Here is a 22,083-nt window from a genome sequence, read left to right as displayed (position 1 = left end):
CAGGCAACAAAGAGCGTCTATTGGATGAGGTCCCTTATTAAAAATCCTAGAACAAATGCAAATTCATCTGCTGAGACAGGAAGCCGAAGGTCAGGGCTCTGATGTGAGGGGCAGAATAGAGAGGGAGGGAGGGATTGACATGAAAACATTAGGGGTGACAGATACGCTCACTCTCTAGATTGCGTGTGTGTTTTCATGAGCATCTTCCTGAGTCAAAAATCTTCAAATTGTACACTTTAAACACATGCCACTTCACACCTCAGCGCAGGAGTAAACAATCATAAATAACTTCCATGAAAACTATGGGGAAGAAAGAAAAAGGCTGGAGTCGGCGGTCCATCGCAGCACACCTGCGAAGGCTCTAAGTGGCCAGCCTCACTTTCCTGTGTACCTTGGGTCGGCCTTGGCCTTGGCTGGTCTTACCAGTCAGCAGCTGGAGCCAGTCTTGACACTCAGAGACCTGACACCTGAGAGGAGACCACGGGTCTGAGCAAGCGTGGTCGCGGTCTCACACTCTGGTGGGAAGACTCTCTTCCTGCCATTTAACCTGCTCGGCGATGGCCTAATGGTCAGAAATAAATACAAGGGAACCCTCCTGGGGTGTCTCCGGCGCCGACGACAGCTGCACAAAAGCCTGCTGTGGTTCTGAGAAGTTCACCGTGGTCAGCTCCTCGCTGCTCATTTCAGGCCCGAGGCCCACGGTGTCTCCTCCTGTAAGCTTTAATATCCCTTGGAAACCCTCTCTCTCTACATTCCCTCTCTTCCTTGGGACATCTCCAGAGGGCTCTGTGATTAGGTTGCATGCAAGTTTCCGATCTCACAGCTTCCTTTCCGTCGTAAATCACCCCTTGCACACTCGCCTCCCCTTCTCACTGTTCTTCCGTCGGAATGGCCCCAAATCCGGAAAGCATTTGAGAGCAGTTCCAAGTTTGGTTTGGAAATCAATTTGGAGCTAATAGTTGGCTTTCCTCAGACTTCCAATCCCTCTGGGAAGTTCCATTCCTACAAATTGGCCAACCCACGAGTGTGGGGCCAGGCCTGGTGGGCTGCCCTGGATTTCACCGCTTCGTCGTTTTCTTCTGAAAGGCGGGCTCCTTTGGCCTCAGTGTTTTTCCTTTAACTCTGTTTCTAAAGTTAAAAATGTTTGTTCTTGAGTTGGGGGAAGGAAATCATGTGATGCTTTCTGCAGTGTGCATTATCATCGCTGTGGATGACGGGAGGACGGTTCTACCACAGGGCTTTCAGATTGCCACACCTGTCTTCAGAGGCATGCCTGGGGTTGAACTGCCAACCTTTCCACTAGTGGTTGAGCCTGTAATTGTTTGTGCCATCCCAAGCTTGTAAGAAATTTTTAATTAAAAATTTTTTTTTTAATTTCTCTTAGGTAAGTAATTTTTTAAACGGTTCATTTAAAAAAAATCTATTATGAATGCAGAAGGATAAATATATAATTCAATTGTGTTGGTTAAAAGGCAGTGCATTCTGTTTCCTCTGTAACCTGATGACCTTCTGCAGGGAAAGTAAGGAAGTGCCAGATCGGATCGAGTGCTGCTGGGACAGGGCTGGGCTGCAGAACAGGGGGCGAAGAGCCCTTGCAGGAGGGAGACCCTCCTGGCAGACAGGCACCATCACACCAATAAAAAGGCCTTAGGTTGTGTTTCCTCGGGAAGATGACAGGTCACCATTGTCTTGCTGAGGGGTGGGTGTTAAGCACCATTGAGTTAGTTCCAACTCACAGTGACCCGTGTACAACCAAAGGCAACGCTGCCTGCTCCTACACCATCCTCACCATCGGTCTCGCGACTGGACCCATGGTGGCAGCCTCGGTGTCTGTCCATCTCGTCAAGGGCCATCCTCTTTTCACGGTCCCATGTCCTTCTCTGGAGACTGGTCTCTTCTGACAGCGTGTGCAAAGTATGTGAGCGAAAATCTTGCCATCTTGGCCTCTAAGGAGCATTCTGATAATTGGCCTTCTTCTAAGACAGATTTGTTCATTTTATTTTATTATATTATATTTTTGGTAGGCCATGGTACTTTCTATCTTCATCACTAACCATAATTCAAATGCATCAATTCTTCTTTTTAAAAAAAATCATTTTATTGGAGACTCATACAACTCTTATCACAATCTGTACAAGCATCCATTGTATGTCAACCACATTTGTACATTTGTTGCCATCATCATTCTCAGAACATCCGCTTTCTACTTGAGCCCTTGGTATCAGCTCCTCATTTTTCTCCTGCCTCCCCGCTCCATACTCTCTCGTGTCATCAATTCTTCTTCGGTCTTCCTTATTTGGTGTTCAACTTTCATATACATATGAGGCAATTGAAAATCCCATGGCTTGATACATCTTAGTCCTTAAAGTAACCACCAGGCTTTTCAACACTCTAAGGAGGTCTTGTGTGGCAATTTTCCGCAAAACAATGTGTGATTGGATCTCTTGATTGCTGATTCTTGGTTATGGATCCAAGAAAGATGAAATCCTTGACAATTTCAATCTTTTCTCTGTTTATCATGAAGTTACCTATTGGTCCAATTGTGAGGATTCTAGTCTTCTTTCTTTGCTTTTTTCTTTCTTTTTAATCATTTTTTATTGGGGGCTCATACAACTCTTATCACAATCCATACATCCCTCCATTATGTCAAGCACATTTGTACATTTGTTGCCCTCATCATTCTCCAAATATTTGCTTTCTACTTGAGCCTTTAGTGTCAGTTCCTCATTTTTCCCCTCCTTCCCCGCTCCCCCCTCCCTTATGAACCCTTGATAACTTATAAATTATTATTATTTTGTCATGTCTTACACTGACCAATGTCTCCCTTCACCCACTTTTCTGTTGTCCGTCCCCCAGGGAGGAGGTTATATGTAGAACCTTGGAATTGGTTCCCCCTTTCCACCTCCACCTCCCCCAGCCCTCCCAGTATCGCCACTCTGATTCTGGGTTTCTTTATGGTGAGTTGTAATCTATACTGAAAGTGATCCTTGTTGTTAATCAGCAAGTACTTCAAGTCCTCCTCGCATTCAGCAAGCAAGGTTGTGTCATCTGCATATTGAAATTTGTTAATAAGCTTCCTCCACATCCAGATGCTGCATTTTTCTTCACATAAGCTAACTTCTATGATTATTGCTCAGCATACAGTATACAGGTTTTTTGTTAAGTAAATTGTTTTAGTCTATTCTTTCTTTCATTTTCTGAAAATAAATCATTTTTGGTGGCTTTTACAGCTCTTATAACATTTCATACATCTGTTGTGTCAAGCACATTTATACATATGTTGCCATCATCCTTTTCCTCCCTCACACCCTCATGAACCTTTGATATATTATAAATTATTATTATTTTCATATCTTTCACCATCCACTGTCTCCCTTCATCCATTTCTGTTGTTTGTCACCCTAGTGGAGGGGGTGGTGTATGTTGATCATTGCGATCAGTTTCCCCTTTCTCCCCCCACCGTCTCCCTACCCTTTTGTATCACTACTCCCATTACTGTTCCTAAGGCGTTTATCTGTCCTGTGTTGAGAGCTCTTATCTGTACCAGTGTATATGCTCTTGTCTAGCCAATTTGTAAGATAGAACTGGGGACATGATAGTGGAGGGTAGGGAGCATTAAGGAACTAGAGAAATATTGTATGTTTCATCAGTGCTATCCTGCACTCTGGCTGACATGTCCCTTCCTTGTGACCCTTCTGTGAGAAGATGTCCAATTGTCTACAGATAGGCTTTGGGTCTCCACTCCAAAACCCTCCTCGTTCATATTGATATGATTGTTTTGGGTCTTTCGATGCCTGATATCTGATCCTGATGACAATTCGTGATCACACAGGCTGGTGCACTTCCATGTGGGCTTTGTTGCTTCCCTACTAGATGACTGCTTATTTATCTTTAAGCCTGTAAGACCCCGGATGGTATATCTTTTAATAGCTGTGCACCATCAGCTTTCTTCACCACATTTGCTTATGCATCCATTTTGTCTTCAGTGATTGTGACAGGAAGGTGAGCATCACGGAATTCCAGGGTATTAGAACAAAGTGTTCTTTGTAGAGGCCTAATGTCCATCTGCTACCTTAATACTTAGTACATAAATATATCAACATAGACATATATCCCTGTTACGTATAAATATATTTACATATGTGCGTGCCTGTATTTATGCTTCTATAGCCTCCTAGTTCTTTCCTCTATTTCCTTTTACTTTCTTCCTTTCCCACTATCATGTTTGACTTTCACTCAGCTCTCAGTAATTCCTCTCATTGCATTTGATCAACCCCCACCAGGCATCCTATGCCCTCTTCACCATCGATTTTAGATCACTTGTTGTTCCCTTGTCCCTGGGTTGTTGGCTCCTTTTATCCTTCTCTCCCCACATCTCATGTCCCCCCGGAACTGCCGGCCCTATTGTTTCTCCTTGGGATATTTTATCCTGCCTATCTTATTAAGATAGACATGAAGGCGCGGGGGGTGGGGGGTGGGGCTGTGGTTCCAGGGCTGTCTGTTGGCCCTTATGGAAACCAGAGAGCCATAGGAAATAGGGTGTTTGTTCTAAGCATTTCATCCAGAGGAGCTCTTCACGTGCTTGCATATGGAGTCTGCACCTTAAACCAGAGCTAAGAGAAGGACGCCCAAGTCAGAAGAGAGTCAGTCAAGGGCACCGGGGCTGAGCCAAGTGGTCTTCTAGAAGGCCCCTGCATCTAGAGGGAAGGCTAGAGCGCCATGTCCACCACTCACCAGCGAGCGACCGCAGGCCTGTGCCTGGCCTCCTCTGGCTGTCTCAGGCCTGCCCAGGCACAACATTGACTTGCAGGCTCAAGCCCACGCACATGGTAGACCTTCTCCTTCCTCTCGCTTCTTCTACGCTGGTTCTGGCCTCAGGTCTCCGAGTCAAGTCTCCCCTCTGCACAGCTATTTAGGTAACTGCCTGGGCCACCCACCACACATGTCCCCTGACTGGCCCTCAAGCCTCTGTGCCCTGGCCACAGGTTCAGCCCCCAAGGGAGGACTCAGGTATGCCAACTGGAAATGAATTATTGATTTAGGAGACCCCTCCCTAAAGCTCCCTCTCTGAGAAGCCATCCACGTTTCAAGAGGCTGATGTCTCTTGGAACTCTAGAGGGAGGTTATTAATCTATTCATTAGTGTGATACAATGTCTCTTTTGAACCCGATATGTCTAATTGTGGATGAGAACAAAGGCTGACAATTACAGACAGAGGCAGGCGGAGAGCACCTGCCCCCGTGACGTCAGGGCTTCTTCCAGGCAGCTCGCAAAGAAGCCGAGTGCTCCTTGCAGGGGTTGCTTGTTGGAGAAACGTGATAAGAAGAAGAGGCTAATGTTACTGAGTCTGGCCTGCTTACCACACACCCAGTTGAGCACTCTCTACTCTCTGATTTCATACTTATAATACCACTAAGAAGGATTGAGTATTTCTATCCCTGTAGTACAAATGAGGACACTGAGGCACAACATGATGAATTTGCCTAAAGTGACTCTGGCTAGCAAGCAGCCAAGCCAGGACTCTCCCCAGACCCATGGTCTCATCCATCCCTCTGCGTCTGTCTGTGGGAAAGACTGAAGGGGAGGACGGGGGCAGTCTGGGAACCAGTTCTGGGAGCCCCTTCCCCGCATGAGGAGCAGGCACTTGGGCCAAGAATCATAGAAGTGTTTGCACACTGGATCACATGACCCATGCTTCCCAGAGAGCAAGCACCGTGTGCAGGGTGAGGTGCTGTGGACTGATCAACCAGTACCCAGAGAGGCCGGTCTGCCTGATATTCCCCTTTTACAGAAGAGAAGCCTATGACTCGAAGACGTGGAGTAACTCTCCAAAAGTCACAGAGCTACTACGTGGTCAGTTCTAATCCAGCCCAGCTTGAAAACCTTCTTGATAAAGGCTTCTACAAATGGCGCCATGACATTCCCAGGGCTTTGATCTTCAGACTGCACAAGGTCAGCCTCAGCAGAAGATGAGGGCACGGTCGACACAGAACGGGGTGCTACTCAACTGAGACTGAGGTCTATGGCAAGAATTTAGCACTGTGCCTGAGTGCTCACAAAAAAGCAGTTGCCGTGACGATTATCACCGTGTGGCTATGACCGTGGTTGACCTACTGCTTATATATAGTAGCACAAGCCAAGCACTCTGCCTTTCCTTCCTCATTGGATGGTTGTAGACCAGCAGCATTTTGTCTCTGCCTCCCCAAGAAAGCCAGCCCTGTGTAGAGCTGATGCTCACTTATAGATGGCATACTTTTGCATTTTTTTAAAAAATTGTCTTACTCTAATGCCAGCATCCATTCTTTTTGTCATGAGATGCCATCAAGTGCCCAGGGAGACCCGCGTACAATAGAACGAAACATCGTCTGGTCTGACGCCTTCCTCACAATTGTTGTTTGAGCCCATCGTGACAGCCAGTGTGGCAGCCCGTCTTGTCAAGGCCTCCTGTTCCCTGCCCCTCTGCTTCACCAAGAACAGTGTCCTTTTCTAGGGGATGGTCTTCCCTGATAACATGTCCGAAGTCCGTGAGATGAAGTCTCGCATCCTGCTTTCTAAGAAGCATTCTGGCTGTACTTCTTCCAAGACAGATCTGTACTCTTGACAGTTCATGAGATTTTCAATATATTTTTCCCAGAACCATAATACAAATGCATTGATTCTTCTTCAGTCTTCCTTCCATTGATTCTTGTCCAGCTTTGAGTGCCTATGAGGTGATTGAAAGCACAATGGCTTGGGTCAGGCACACCTTACTCCCCTAAAGTGATAGCTTTGGTCTCCGGCACTTTAAAAAGACCTTGTGCAGCAAATGTATCCAATGCAGTGTCCCAACATTTCTTGCACTGAATTGCTCATTTAATCTTTGCATTGCCTATATTTGAGTGAAAGCCGGGGACCCTAGAGCTCCTCTTGCCACTTTGACCTCAGCTCTCTAACACTGCAGCTCAGTAAGAACTCCTGGGCCAGGGGAGGCTGCTCCTATGGTGACCTCGCTTTTCATATGCATCTGTCTCACACAAGACCGCAATTGCCTAGAGACGGATGTCTGTGTGTACCTATCTCCGTGATCCTCTCTGCCAGGCACAGTGTAGGATGGATATTGGCCAATAGACTGAACTAACCTGATCTGAGCATGCAAAGTACAGGGCGACTGTCATATCACTGACAGCTCAATGGAGCCAGAGTCGGAAGAAGCCGAAGGTTCGTTTTGTTCTTATTTGACTGTTGTTGCTCATGCGTTCTTTTTCATCCCCCTTTTACTGAATTTTGAGAGAAGGCATTTCAGACTTGAGAAGATGTCAAGCTGTCCCTGCTTTGGTAACTTTGCCTGACTTGATACATGTTCCCAATGTCACGTGACATTGACTTTGCTGGCTATAAAAACACAGCTCCCATGTTGTTTTCAAGCCATTGAAGCATCTCACTTTGTAGGAGCTTAAGTTTTGATTATCTGACCATTGTGATGAAAGGTCTGGTCTTGTGTTAGCACCAACATTTATTAGCTGAGATTTTAAACACCTGATTTAGAATGACCTCACCCACCCTTCATGACTGTTTTGGGGGTGTTAAGACATCTTAATGTGTGAGTGGGGCCATTCCTTAGCCCTGGACAACTCTTTCATTTGACTCATGCACTGACTGCTGCTGCTTGTGCAGAGCCAGGACTATGTCTCTACAGCCCAGATTTTCAAACAGATTTCATGTTTAAAAAGAGCTCTCTGAAAGCCCATGCACTTAATTTCATGGATGAGAGTAGGGTTAGCCCCATACTTAACTCAGAATCAATGCATTTAGAATTGTCTGAACAAGAGTTGTAACCCTTGGATGAATATTAGAATCAGCTGGAAGTTTGGATGGCTATGTCTGGGACACACTCTCACCCACTAATTAAATAGAACCTCTGAGAGTGGGACACAGTATGAGTGTTGTATTAATTCTCTGTGTCTGTAACATGAATCCAGCCAGGCTGATTCGTGTTAGTCTGATTCATGTTTAGTCTCCTAAAGAAAGGAGACTGATACAGTAAGTTCAACCATCCAACTTACTGAAAATCAGCAGATAGAAAGCAGCAGGTTAGAAGAGGGAACGAGGAATGGCAAGGAGTAGGTCTCCCAGTGAGGACCAAACTGGAGAAGTATGGAGACCAAAAGGAAATGCCTTGACCTTGGAGCATTGCCTCCAGGGCTCACGAGTCTCTGTATCATATGAGAGAATTAGGGATGCAGTGGTAAGATCCCCACCTGCCACGTGGGATCAATGAGTTCAGTTTCCTCCCAATACTACCCATGAACTATCACCATCCATCAGTGGAGGAGTGTGTGTTGCTGTGATGGTGAACCAGTCGCAGCCGAGCTTCCAGGCTAAGACAGACTCTCAAAGTCCCATCGAGTCGATGCTGACTCACGGCAACCCTGTAGGACAGGGTGGAACTGCCCCTGTGGGCTTCTGAGACCGTCACGCTTCACAGGAGCAGAAAGTCCCATCTTTCTCCCTCGGTGTAGCTGGAGGTTTCAAACTGCTGATCTTATGGATCCCAGCCAAACATGTAACCACTACGCCACCAGGGCTAGGGGTTTAAGCAATGTCTGGTGATCTGCTTCTGTAAAACGTGATGGGTCACAATGGTGTGATGTGCAACCAGTCATGGGAATGATGCAGGGCTAGCGAGCTTGTGGTTCCATAATGTGTGGGCGTGGTCACTATGAGTTGGGCCAACTCAATGACAGCCAACAACCCTATTCATGCTCTGTGACGGCAGTGGGTTGGTGACCACGTCAGACTGTCTCCACTCTGTTTGCTTTAGCTCTTGGGGGAAGGTCCCAGACTTGATTCATCTTTCTGCCTCTGATGCCTGGCGTTTGTCTGGGACAGAGTAGGAGGTGACAGATGCTTGCAGCCTGAGGACAACAATGAGCAGGACTTTCCCACACATGGATTTCCAGAGGACGTGCCTATTTCATAAAAGGACAGGGAGAGTGCTTTACCAACGCGATAGGGTTTTTAAATGTCAAGGATTTTTATGACCCTGAGTCATTTATTCAAATATATCTGGCATCTACTGTGTGTGCTAGACACCAAGCAGTGTTCTCTTCAGAAATACAGAGTTGAGGAGTTGTGACCCGAAGAGAGGGACACAAATATGGATATTCAGTGGGCTGAGGATAAGCGATCAGAAACAAAGAGGTCAGCAATGGAAACGCACAGGGGCATGCTCTAGAGCAGACATGGTAGACGGGCAGTTCAGAGTGCAAGTGATGGGGGGATGGCTGAAATTCACAATGAGGACAGGTACTCTTTTTAGAGAAGGTGTGACCCCTATTAGAAAGGTTTCCTTCAGGGCTGGTGTTCCATGTTCTGGGAACCCACTCTTATAGCAAACCTTCTTCTCATAATTCTGGGTCTGTGAGGCATTGTTAAAGCTATTCTTACCATCTGTAGGAGGCTGTGTTTTCTAGAGACTGTGACACGTGTGTGTGTGTGTGTGTGTGTGTGTGTGTGTGTGTGTGTGTGTGTATGAAAATGTTTTTATCAAGAAAGTGGCCCAGCCCACTCCAACTCAAGACCATGGGTCTGATGCTAGCCGGATTCATGTAGCTGCGGACCAATGAAACAAGAAGTTGGTAGCTCACAGGCTAGTGGGTGCACAGTCATGTGGATCCAAGGGACGGAAGAGCCAACCGCAGGATGCCGATACTCCCAGGTGGCCAACCCCAGAGCCAGGCTCGAAATGCTGGCAAGCAGGCAAGTGAAGCGAGGCAAGGGAGAGCTCAGTCTCCCTCATACAAAGAGGCCACATGGCTGAGAAGGTGCCATCAGGCTGTGACCTGATTTGTAGGTTGGACTCCACTCCCTGCCTTCATCCAAATACATCAGCTGGATATCAACTCGAACCATCACCCCCTCCCTTCACTGTGGTCACTCCCCTCTGCCCTGCGGTCCTCAAACATGAACAGCAGCTCCCCGTCTGCTTCTACAACCTCCAGATCCCTCCCAACTTCCAGCTGGGCTCCTGAGAGGCAAAGTCTGCCCCCAAACCCTTTCCCTCTTATTCCCTCAACTGTAGGCTTCTTTTTTTAAAATAAATCATTTTATTGGGGCTCATACAACTCTTATCACAATCCATACATACATCAATAGAGTAAAGCACCCTTATACATTCATTGCCCTCATCATTCTCAAAATTCGCCTTCCACTTGGGTTCCTGGAATCAGCTCATTTTCCTTTTTTTCCTCCCCCTTCCTCCCCGCATCCCCCTCCTCCACGAACCCTTAATAGTTTATAAATTATTATTTTATCTTGTCTTACACTGCCCGGCGTCTCCCCTCACCCACCTTTGTGTTGCCCATCCCCCAGAGAGGAGGTTACACGTAGATCCCCAAGATCAGTTCGCCCTTTCTACACCCCCTTCCCTCTCGGTGTTGCCACTCTCACCGCTGGTCCTGAGGGGTTCATCCGTCCTAGATTCCCTGTGTTTCTGGATCCCTACTGCTCCACTGTGCATCCTCTGGTCTAACCAGGTCCACAAGGCAGAATTGGGATCATGATAATTGGGGGGGGAGCATTCAAGAACTAGAGAAAGGTTTTGAGTTTCATTGTTGTGACACTGAACCCTAAGTGACTCATCTCCTAAGTGTAGGCTTCTTTGACAAAATTTCTCGGCATTTCCCAGATCCATCCTGCTACAAGAATGGGGGCCCTGGTTATGGGCTGTGACTATAAACTAGTCACGGCTTCCAGAAGTTCCCCACGAAACAGGGAAACATCTGAGGAGCAGAGGGAGTGAGGCCAGGAGTGACTGGAATTGGATTTCAATCCTCACGTCCAACCTGCTGAGTTCTTCCCGAACATACGCGTTTTATGTGAAAGCTATCTGAAGACAGACGTCCACCGGGGCATTTACTGAAAAACCACACCATTACTTCCTGGTCTCAAAATGCACAGATTACTGAAAAATAGCCCTCTCAGAGAGGGAGGAATTTTGCTTTCCAGGGTTCCAGTGCTTTCATACAGAGTCTCAGCAGATTCCCAAGGTAGGAGCTGCCCGCTCCCCCACCCCCACCTCCACCCCACCTTCTCCTTTATGGACCGCAACCGTGAAATGGAGACGTTCTGAAAGCTGGCCAGGGTCACACAAGATAGACACAGAGCAGGTCAGGTATCCCAGCGTCTCGGAGGTCCTGGGTGTCCCACGGAAGGACCATGTGTCACCTCCCGTTCCCTTCTCCCTCTGATTCACAGTCAAAGCTGACTGTTCTATATTCAAGAAGTCAAGTGACATGGCTAGCTTCACCAAGCAGTGTTGGTGCCACGGTGGGGCTGAGACCTTCATGGCCCCAAGGAGTGTGCATATTAGAAGATGGAGGGAGTTCCCAGGTGAACATTCTACAGAGAACCTCCTGCCCAAGACCCCATGAGACAGTTAGAGTATCATGCAGAACCTTAAAGGAGACCAAGAGCCCACCTTCCACCCTACTGGGGGCACTCAACCTAAAGGCAGCTCAAAAGTCTTAGGGGCAGGGCTCAAGGATGGAGCAGATACTTTTGAAAAAAGATTAATAACATTATTAAAGGGATATTGGTATTGAAATAATTCATACTCTCACTTCCCCCTGCAGTGGAGTCTTCTTTCTAGATTCGTACATGCTCCCCTCTGAGATTCAGACAAGCTTGGGCATGACCGAGAACTCTGGGGCCCATCACTCAGAGTTCATTTGCCTAAGAGACCAGGGAGCAGCCTGAGAGAGCATCAAGCATGACACAGCGGAGCAGGATGAAAGTCGATGTGACTAGAACTGATACCATTGGCTAAATTAATGAGCATATCGATCAAATTAACATATGCCCCACGGGGCTGATTTATAATGTTCTCCACTAAAATAACGATGTCTCTAAAGTGAACCAGGGATGTAAATAAACCATAGGTGTACAAATGGATTTTGAGCTCACACTTAGTCATAGCCCTAATCTAAGACCAATTATTAGTTCTTATGATGTAGCCCTACTCAATACGTACCCTTATGAAGAGATCACTGACGATATGGGTGCAATAGTAAAGTGTGATGAAGAAATCAGATGGTGCCTCGTTATCAGGAAGAACAGTGTCTGGGGTCTTAAATACTTGTCTTAGAACAAGCAGCCATCTAAGTGAGGCATCAGCTAAGTCCGCACATCAGCCTGTGTGATCCAAGATTTGTAAACCATAAAATCCAAATCTAGAGGAGGGAATAGTAGTAGAGCTTAAATTCCCAAATGCTGACTTTTCAGAAGGCTGCGGGTGACAGTGAAAGATCAAAATCCATTTGCAGGATCCCCACATGGATTAGGCCCCTGGGGAATTCCTGCTGACTGTGGACAGAGGCAGGAATGGCCTTGTGACTGGGCAGAGTGCTTTGTAGGGTGGATTTCGGCAGATGTTTGGTTAGATTCAAATGTGACATGTTGTCATTTGACCTCCCTTTTGATCCAATGTATGTTTGTCCCAGTTTTTAATATTTTCTGCTCTTTTTGATTGAGGTTTTTTTCCCTGTTGTCATTGTTGTTGGGTTGTTTTCAGTTTGTTTGATTGCTCTGATTTTTTTTATGCTTTCCTATAGATTAAATCCTAGTTAGATAAGGCTACAGAGACAGTAACTGGATTAATAATTCCCTCAGGGCAGGGGATAATGGAGGGGAAATGAGGAGCTAGCAACAATGAGGACAAGGAGGAAGAAATGTACTAAACTTGATTGTGGTGCTGATTATACAACTCTTTTAAATATGATTGAACTATTAAAATGTATTATACATGGATTACATGCCAATGAAACTGTTAAGAATAAAAACAGAGTGGCCAGAATGAGGAGCAGCTCAGGGTATGCGTTCCTTGCACTTAGATCCCAGGTCAGCCTCCAGAGATACCTGTCGAGGCAGCAAGGAGCAGGGAGACAGCGGTCAGTGCAAGGCATGAAAAAACAATCTTTTATACATTATCAAGGGTTCATGAGAGAGGGAGGGTGGCGGGGAGGGAAAAATGATCTGATACCAAGGGTATGGAAATGTTTTGGAAATGACGATGGCAACATATGTACAGATGTGCTTGACACAATGGATAGATGGATGGATTGTGATAAGAGCCATATGAGCCCCCAATAAAATGATATTAAAAATCCAAAAAGCCTGTATCCATCTTTCTACAGAGAAGACAGAAATCTAGGCATGATGGTCTCCCACAGAAGCAAGACACAGCTAGCGCTTCCTAATGGGGAACCGGCGCCTGGCAGGGAGCTCGTGTAAGGGTGCACCCACACCGGCAGTTGTACAGGCTGGGGGCAGATTCCACAGAGAGGGCAACTTGGGCAATGGCACTCTGCTGTGAATACAGAAAGTCAAGGACGTCCAGACATTTCTGGGACCAAGATCTTCCAATAATCGGTGGAGGGGAAGACAGCCCAGTGCAGGCTGGTTCTGCAGAAAGTGACCCCCTTTTAGGCCCAGACGAGAGAAGCCCAGGGAAGCCAAGCTGACGGAGCTAGCTCCAGCTTTGCATGTTCGGTGCGGTCCTCAACCAATGGCACACAGCACGGTCATGGTGGGTACTCTTCTACAATTTCTTTTTCAACTTTATCAAGTATGAATTTGGGTTGGGGAAACGCAGGGCATCTGCCGATGAGCCCAGAGCTGTAGTTAGTACGTGGGAAGGTGATACTGTTCCTCCGGGGGCATTGGGGAGTGGCAAGGGTAATGTCTAGAGATACTTTCATTGCGACCCTACAGAACAGCCTCTCTAGGATTCTGAGACTGCAAATCTTTGTGGGAGTAGAAAGCCTCATCTTACTCTCATGGTAGGTTTGAACTGCTGACCTGGTGATTAGCAGCAAAACACACAACACACTATGCCATCAGGTCTTCTGGGACTGTAAAGAGAGCAAAGAAACAAACAAAAGACCCTCACGGCCACCTAAGGTCAGGGATGCGAGCAGACAGAAAACCACAAGATGCCAAGGGCAGTGGCGGGTGGAGAGGAGAGCTGGGGAAAGGTTACCTGTGCTTTTGCAGGTAGGGCCAGGATTGGACCTGGGGACTGCAGGCCCCAGCCCGGTGCCTTTCCCACCGGCTACACCCTCCTCTTTCCGGACTGCATGGGCTCATGCGTGGCCATCTTGTTGGGATGGGCAGGCTGAGTAGACTTGCTGTAACGGGCTCGGCATGACGATCCGCAGTTCCTGAAACAGACAGAGTCTGGTGTCACAAGGAAGCTTTCTTCTTCCTTCCAGCAGGAGCTGCCGGACCCCTGGGGCTCCAGTGACATCTCCTGCAGCAGAGATTCGCATTAAACACACAAATGCTGCTTCCCTCCTGCAGGGACGCACACTGTGGGGTCCCTCAGAGGCGAGCCAAGATGGGAAGGCACGTGCCCTGGCCACAGGGATCCTCAAACCTGGTCCTATGAAATGCAAATAAGTATCCGAAAGGAGGTTTAGCTTTTCTAGTCATTAAAGACATGCAACTGAAAACAAGGACGAAACACCATCATTCCCTTAGCAGGCTGATGAAAGGAAGATGCTTGGTAAAACCGCACGGTGGCAGAGACGTGTGGAGAGCACACAGCTATACCATCAGTGGAACAAACAATATATCTGGGTAATATAAGTGGCACATGGTGCAATCAGTTCATGTGCATGCCTTCTGATCACAAGGTTGGGTGTTTGAGTCTACTCACTGGCACCTTGTAAAGAAAGGTCTGAGGATACTCTAAAAGATCCACCATTGGAAGTCCGGAGGGACACTCTATTCTATAATAGATCCTCTTTGGGAGGGTTGTGAGTGTGTTAGGCATCAAGAACCCCAGCTGACGTAGAGTGATTGTGTCTACAACAGAACAAAACCACTACCCAGCCCTGAGTCATCCTCACACAGGTGGTCAAGTGTGAGTCCACCACCCAGCTCACGGAAGAGCATCTTCGTTCTCGTTGACCCCCTACTCGACCACGCACGATGTCTTCCTCCAGGGACTAGCTCCACTGATGATGTTTCCACAGCAAGGAGACAGTGTCGCCATCCTTGCTTCCAAGGAGCATGCGGGTTGTGCTTCTTTGTAGGCAAATTATAGCAATGCCACCTATCAAGTGCACATGCATTCTACCCTGCTGAGCACGTCCACATTTGGGCACTTCTTCCAGGGAATGTTTGCTGTCCCTTGTAAGCATGAACATTCAGATACCATCTACATGGCCACCAACGGGGCTAGGTTGAATCCTACTGAGGTAGGGCCCTACTTTGGGTGTAAAATAAGTGAGGCAAGTCTCCGTGTTGATGCGGAAGCAAGTCCAGGGTTTATTTTGCAGTGGAAAAAGTTGAAGTTGTGAGACAACGCCTACCCTATGATTGACTGTCGTTTCCATAGTAATATCTGTATGTTCAATGACCTGGTTCTGAGAAGATGCACACCGTCAGTTGAGAGCAGATGTGAAGCAGGATGGGGAAGGCAAGGAAAGGCGGGGGGGGTACTTTTCATTTTGAAGCTATGTTACATGTGGAACCTAATACCTGGAAGGTGACATTCAACCTTGGACCCTCCCAAATACCCACTTGATCACCTTTCCCCAAGGCTGCTGGCTTGGGAGTGGTCACCATGGTTACCTGAGGCAGGAGGACCCCAGGAGGACACCTGGTAGGAGCGTTCCCATTATGGTTGCTGCTGCATTAAGGGGAGACATGAGGGCACCTTGGACCATGGAGAGCTGCTCCTGGCCACCTTAGCGCAGGTGCTCCTGCTTCCCCTGTTTGCTCTGGGCTGCTCCCCCCTTGTCATCCCCATCCGCTTACCTGGCAAAGGAAGCCTGGAGGAAGCAGTATGCAGGAACTGCTGCTTTGGTGTGTTCATTTGAGGATTGAGAGTGTAAAGGTGGAGTCTAGCCTGTTAATAAGGATATAGCCAATTGAGGCCTCTGCGTGAGCATGGCTTTCTCCTGAGGATTCTGGGGACTCCAATATTTCCTCCTTGGAGATGAGAGACACTCTCTCAGCTGCTCACTCCCTTGGAGACTTTCTAATGACAAGGCTCGCTCCCTGTGAGACATTTCTGAGGAGAAGCCACATGAAGCTACCCTGAGACAGTCAGAGTTTCAGAGCTGAAAGAACCACGTGGAGACCACGCCAGCGCTGAGATGCTTACAACACCGCTGGATCCACAATACATCCCACCCACTGGCCTGTGATCTTCCTGAATTTGGCATCATTACATGTGTTTCATGAGTCTGAAGAGGACTTCATAGATTCGTGTCGGACATATGGGCTAATATCGGACTTATGGACTTGATCTGGACTAGGCTGGGAAGTTTTCTCAGTATCCAATTTCTCTTGTATATAAACCTCTTTCTTATACACATATGAGTCTCCTTGAATTTGTTTCTCTAGTCTACCCAGACTAAGGGACTGAGGAGAATTCTAGGACCTGCTGGTTACGCAGAAGCCGGCATTGGGGCAGAAATGTGGTGTGTGGTGGCATTTACACTCTCCTACCCAGTTCTCTGAGGCCAGCCCTCAGTCTCTTTCTTGGGGGTCAAGTCTGGCCTTGAGACTCACACGCTTGAGCCATTTTACAATCTGAACCTTGAGGCCCTGGTTCAGTGCTTTGGGTTCTACTAACACTGTGCCAACCTGCCAGCCTCATGTGGAGAAACACAGCCAACGAGTACTGAGTGTTTACTCTGTGTCATATGCTCTTATCAGGTCTTACCACCTGACGTTTGGTCTATGGACCAGCAGTCTCAGTCTCACTTGGAAACTTGTTTGAAATACAGTATCTCGGGCTCTATATCTACAACATCAGAATCTAAACTTTCACTCACGCACTCACTCACTCACTCACTGCCATCGAGTCTATGCCGACTCACAGCAGCCCTATAGGACGGAGTAGCACTGCCTCTGAACGAGTTTCTGAGAATGTCAACCACTGACAGGAGTGGAAAGTCCAGTTTTTCTCCCAAGAATTGGCTGGTGATTTCTAACTACTGACCTTGTAGATTGAAGCCCAACATGTAACTGCTACACTGCACTGTTCTTAGTAGCATAGATCTACCAGCTCATTGAAGCCCTCAACAACCCTCTCAGCTGAGCCCGATGATGACCACCCTATTTTGCATAAGAAGCCCTGGAGGTGCTGAATTGTACTGCTAACCTCAGTGTCAGTGGTTCACATCTACCAAGTCCCTCCATGGGAGAAAGAAGAGGCTATCCTGGTAAAGAGTCACAGCCTCACAAACCCTATTTAGGGCCACCGTGCATAGAACTGCACTCAGAGGAAGGGATAGTTTTGTAAGATGAATAGATGAGGCATAAAAAGGTTACGTCACTCATCGTAGGCCGCACAGCTGTTCATTCCTATCGGGGAAATTCAAGCCCAGGCAATTTGCCTCCAGAGCCTGCACCCCTAGCCACCGCACGCAAGTGTGGAGAACAGCTTCTTTCACTTTGCTGTTGTTCGGTGCCATCGGTCTGTTCTGACTCGTGCTGCTCCTGTGTACAGTAGAGTGGACCATTGCCCGGCCCTGCGCCAGCCACCCGCATAGTAGTTGTTTGAGCCCATCATTGCAGTCCCTGGCTCTATCTCACCAAGATCTTCCTTGTTTTCACTGAGCCTCAACTTTGCCAGGCATGATGTCCTTCCCCCGGAACTGGTCTCTCCTGACAGCAGGTTCAAAGCACGCGAGTCTTTAGCTTCACATCCGCACCACCAACAGAGGGTCTTAGGAGGCGCAGGAGGAATAAAGTCAACTCAGTCAAGAGTGGCCTGATACAAACCATGTTTCTCAAAATGATAGAACTCAAGAACAGAGTCATAGATGTCAGTGAGAGAGTGGGGTGTGATGCAATCATTGTGGGGACAGGTGTGGCCTGTCCTGATGTCAGTATCCTATATTCTGGTGTCACAAGATGTTGTCATGGGGGGACATGGAGTAAACGGTGCAAGGGCTCTCTCTCTGTGTTATTTCTTGAATCAGCATAAGAATCTTAAAGTAAAAACAAGGTTTTCATTGGATAAAAGAATGCCTTCACTATAGCTAAAATCTCTAAGCTTAGAACCCAGTTAAATGAATCAAAGTGAAATTTTACATATATGGTTCAGAAGGGTGTTCCAATTAAAATATGCATGATTAAAGGCCTGGAAATAGGGGTTTATACTTAAAGCATTTGTGCTCCAACACCTAATTCTCTTCAGTTCTAGAATTCCCCCTTAGAACACACACATGTGCGCACCGCTGCTTGAACAAACGCAGCCTGCCTATGAGTCATTTCCCAGGAAAGAATCTCATCAAACAGTATTGATGGAAATAATACAGGCTGAGTGCTCCAAGGTGGAGAAACCACATGGGCTCATTCCCGGCGTGCTACAGGAAAAGAAGAGCGTCCTTTTGGCTGAAGTCAACCTCTAAGCGCAAAGAGCCAAACCAGAGTCCTGCTCTTTACAAAATGTCCTTAGAAGTGAATTATCTGGTTGATAGATGGAGCAGATAGCATAGTGTTGATTGACAGTCTGCAAAACCACACATCCACGAATGCCAAAACTCGTGTGTGTGTGTGTGTATGTGTGTGTGTGTGTGTGTGTGTGTGTGTGTGTACTTCATTGGTTATTGTGTATCCCGTATTTCTGACTGAAACTGATGTTTGGCTCAGGCCACCTGAATTAGATGTTCTGTTTTGTTTTCCAAGGCAATGATTCTGAAGTCAGGATGGTTTGGCAAACTAATGCATTCCTTCAGGGGTGGCCGTCGCCTCTGGCAACCCGACAGGGAGAATGGTAGGTGCTTCTGACAGTCCTGTTAGGGAATCCAGACCAAACACCCACACACCCTCCCCGCCAAGAGTTGCTCAGAGCGCTGTGGGCCTGTTGCGTGAAAAGGGACTCTGTAACACAAGGATTGAAAGAGCCCATCAGAGGAGCCCTCTTCCTGGTCACTTTGTACATCACTGTGATGTCTGACCACCGCCTGGAGTCAACGCCTGCTCCATCACAGACGTCCCAACGGAGAGACCCAAGGAGGCCCCAAGCAGCTGCCGCAGAGCTCTCATCAGAAGGCAACTGAAAAGGTAGGCCTGCATGTTGGAGGTCATTCCAGGGCACCCAGCGAGAAACCCTGCTGTGTCAGGCAGGCTTCTCTAGAGGAACAAAACCAGAACTTATGATTTTATATCGTTATTAGCGGATAGGTTGCTACAGCGAGAAGGAACATAACACAGCAGGAATCCATCCGCCCAGCAGTACAGAGGGCTCCGTTCACCTCGCTTCCATGGAGCAGTTAATATACTGCAGGTTCTTCAGCTTATGTGGGCTGCCAGGTCCAAGGTCAAGGAAACAGACAGCAGAGTCCTCCCTGGGACAAGGCAAGCAGAGTCTGCCCACAGGCAGCAAGCAGCATGGTGGGTCACCAACAGTCAGTAGCTCAGGAGCTTAGTGAAGCAGGCCCGGATGGGATAGTGAATACAAGCAATACGAGACCATGGAATCTACCAGCCTCGAGCTCTAGCAACACAACCCACGGATTGGCCTGGCCCACAGGTAGTGAAGCTCACAGGTTCAGGCAGAGAACTAGCTGCAGCAGCAGCATGCACACTGCAGCTCTCTGGTGATCAGAGAGCAAGAGAGAGGGGTTCAAGCCTTGCAGAATCATTTATCTCTCTTCCCTCCAATCAAACTGTGACCTGATTAATCCCACATGTTCCTATTGGCCAGACTGGCACAATTAACCTACCTATCACACCTGCTCAGCCACACCTCAGGCCTTTGGTCTTTCTGTGCAATGACAGCTTGGAGGCCAGTATCAGTCTTTCCTCCCTCACCCTTCCCTTCATGCTTGCATATCTTCCTTTTCTCTATAGTTCATAGATGATTCTGCCCAGCTGGTGCTTCCAATTCCTTCTCTTTCACTACAAGCATCCAACAGAGTGGTCAATATTTTCCTGCTAAGATCTGCCACATCCACCATCTACCCTTCATGGGAGGCACAAACTCTACCCCAACGGCACACCACCAGCCCCATATGAATACACAGGGCTGGAACCATGCCTTTGCGCCACTTCTGCCTTGCCTTGGTTCTGCACATGCCACTTCTCACCTTGTTTTGGATCGTAACACCTTCTGCTTTATTCTCTCCGTGCAATCCCCTTGAAGGAGAACTCAGAGGGTAGGGATTTAATCTGGCTTGTTCATTGTTGTTTTTCCTGCGCATAGGGCCCTGTGCTGCATAGAATACTCTCAGTCAACACCGTTTGTGAGAACAAAACTCTCAGACGAGCTAAAGCTCATCATCTTTTCCTTGCTCGTACCTTGGCTCCTTTAGCCCGTCTTGAACTGGCCCACTGGGCATGCTGGAGAAATGCCCCCCTTTCTCTCACCAGGGTCCTACGATCTCATATCGTCACCCTCTCTCCTCTCCCTCTGCACACCCAAGGTCAAGAACAAGACCAGGCATGCTTGGGCCAATGCTAAGTCCCCAAATGCTAACGCTGGTTCTTCCAAGGCCTGGTGAGAACCAGAGCCTCTAATAAAGTTGCTGAGGCCGACAGTGGAGGCCATAGGTAGAGGCTGAATGCTGAGAGTGGTGGAGAGTCCGTGAGTGAGTGATTCTGGAGAGAGCACCGCTGAGAAAAAGACCGCGACCTGCGCACTGAGAAGTCAGAAAGCCCAGGACTAAGTCCCAGCATCAGGCTGAGGGTCCGAAGAACAGGCAAGCTGGCTGTTGGCGCTCTATAGCCTGTGGGCCGTGTCCTGATTATGGCTGCCCATGCACCGGACATAGATGGCGATTTGCATTTTGCAAACCTATGATTTCCACAAGCTCTGCATGTCCCAGCAGAGGCCTGTTCCATCGGTTTCCAGAGAAATACATTTGACCCACCAGGGTCTCAGCTTATTCTCTTTGGATGGAAGCGTGCTCTAGAAAGAGACATCATTTGAAGGCTGAAAGCAAACCCTGACTGGCCCTGGTCATCTACTAAATGATCGAGCTTGGCTGAGACGGACTAAATACACTCCGAACTCACTGCCCTCGAGGCGATGCTGACTCACAGAAACCTGATGGGACAAGGTGAAACAGCCCTGCAGTTTCCAGGCTGCAGCTCTGTACAGGACTAGAAAGCCCCATCTCTCTCCCGAGACGCAGCCGGTGGCTTCAAACTGCTGAACCTGCGTAACCACGATGCCACCAGTGTGCCTCAGGAGAACAGAAGAGTGATAGAGATAAACCACAAGGTTGGGCAGGAGGGAGATGTCGGATGGTGCCCCGGGACCTGTGTAACACTCACCCTCTGAAAAGGGCACCCACCATGGCGAGGCCGGCTGCTCCTGGATGAGAGCTTACACGGGCTCCTCCTGCAAGGGGAGGGCATAGAAAGGTGCCTGGTAGGCAGGACAGCTGCTGCTCCAGGGAAAGACCCCATGAACTAGGAGGAAACGGTGGCCTGGGTGACAGGATTGGCAAAGCCCTATGTCCTGGGAGCATCACAGGCAGACCGGTCAAGGAGAGAAGCATGGGGAGGCGGGGCCCAGGATGCCAGGGCTCTCTGCCCCAGCAGCTATCCCTTACCCAAGCCAGGCATAGAAGGGGCAAAGCTACCCCGCTTATTAGACCATGGGGACCTGGACCAGGAGTATTGGAAGACTATAGTATTTAAAGAGATACTCACCTTTGAACCTAAGCATCCTGGCAAGTGCCATCCTGAAGGTTTTCACAACCTAGGGCAACAAAGGGGCACCGGGGGGTGAGAAAGCCCAGCAGGGGCTGAGACAGAAGCCTGAGGCACCAGGCCCTGGCTTGCAGTTGAGCTCATTTCAGTGAAGGTAAATAGAGCTCTTGAGCCCAGCAAATGTGGGGGCTGCACGTGTATCATGACTGTAGACATCTTCCTTCGCTAGAGCCACTCTTCCTCCCAGCCCTGAGGATACAGAAAAATATTAGTCAACGTGGCAAACGAGGTCAAAACGCCAGCAAGGCCAAGCGTGGATGTCAGCGGGGAATCGCGATGAAGCTGGAGAAACCGAGAGCGGTCGGGGCCCCCTCAATCTTTGCAGAAGAGAATATTAATAAAAAGAAAACTCTCAAACCTAAT

This window comes from Tenrec ecaudatus, chromosome 2 (assembly GCF_050624435.1).
Source record: "Tenrec ecaudatus isolate mTenEca1 chromosome 2, mTenEca1.hap1, whole genome shotgun sequence".
Taxonomy (NCBI): domain Eukaryota; kingdom Metazoa; phylum Chordata; class Mammalia; order Afrosoricida; family Tenrecidae; genus Tenrec; species Tenrec ecaudatus.
This window is presented reverse-complemented; position numbering follows the sequence as displayed.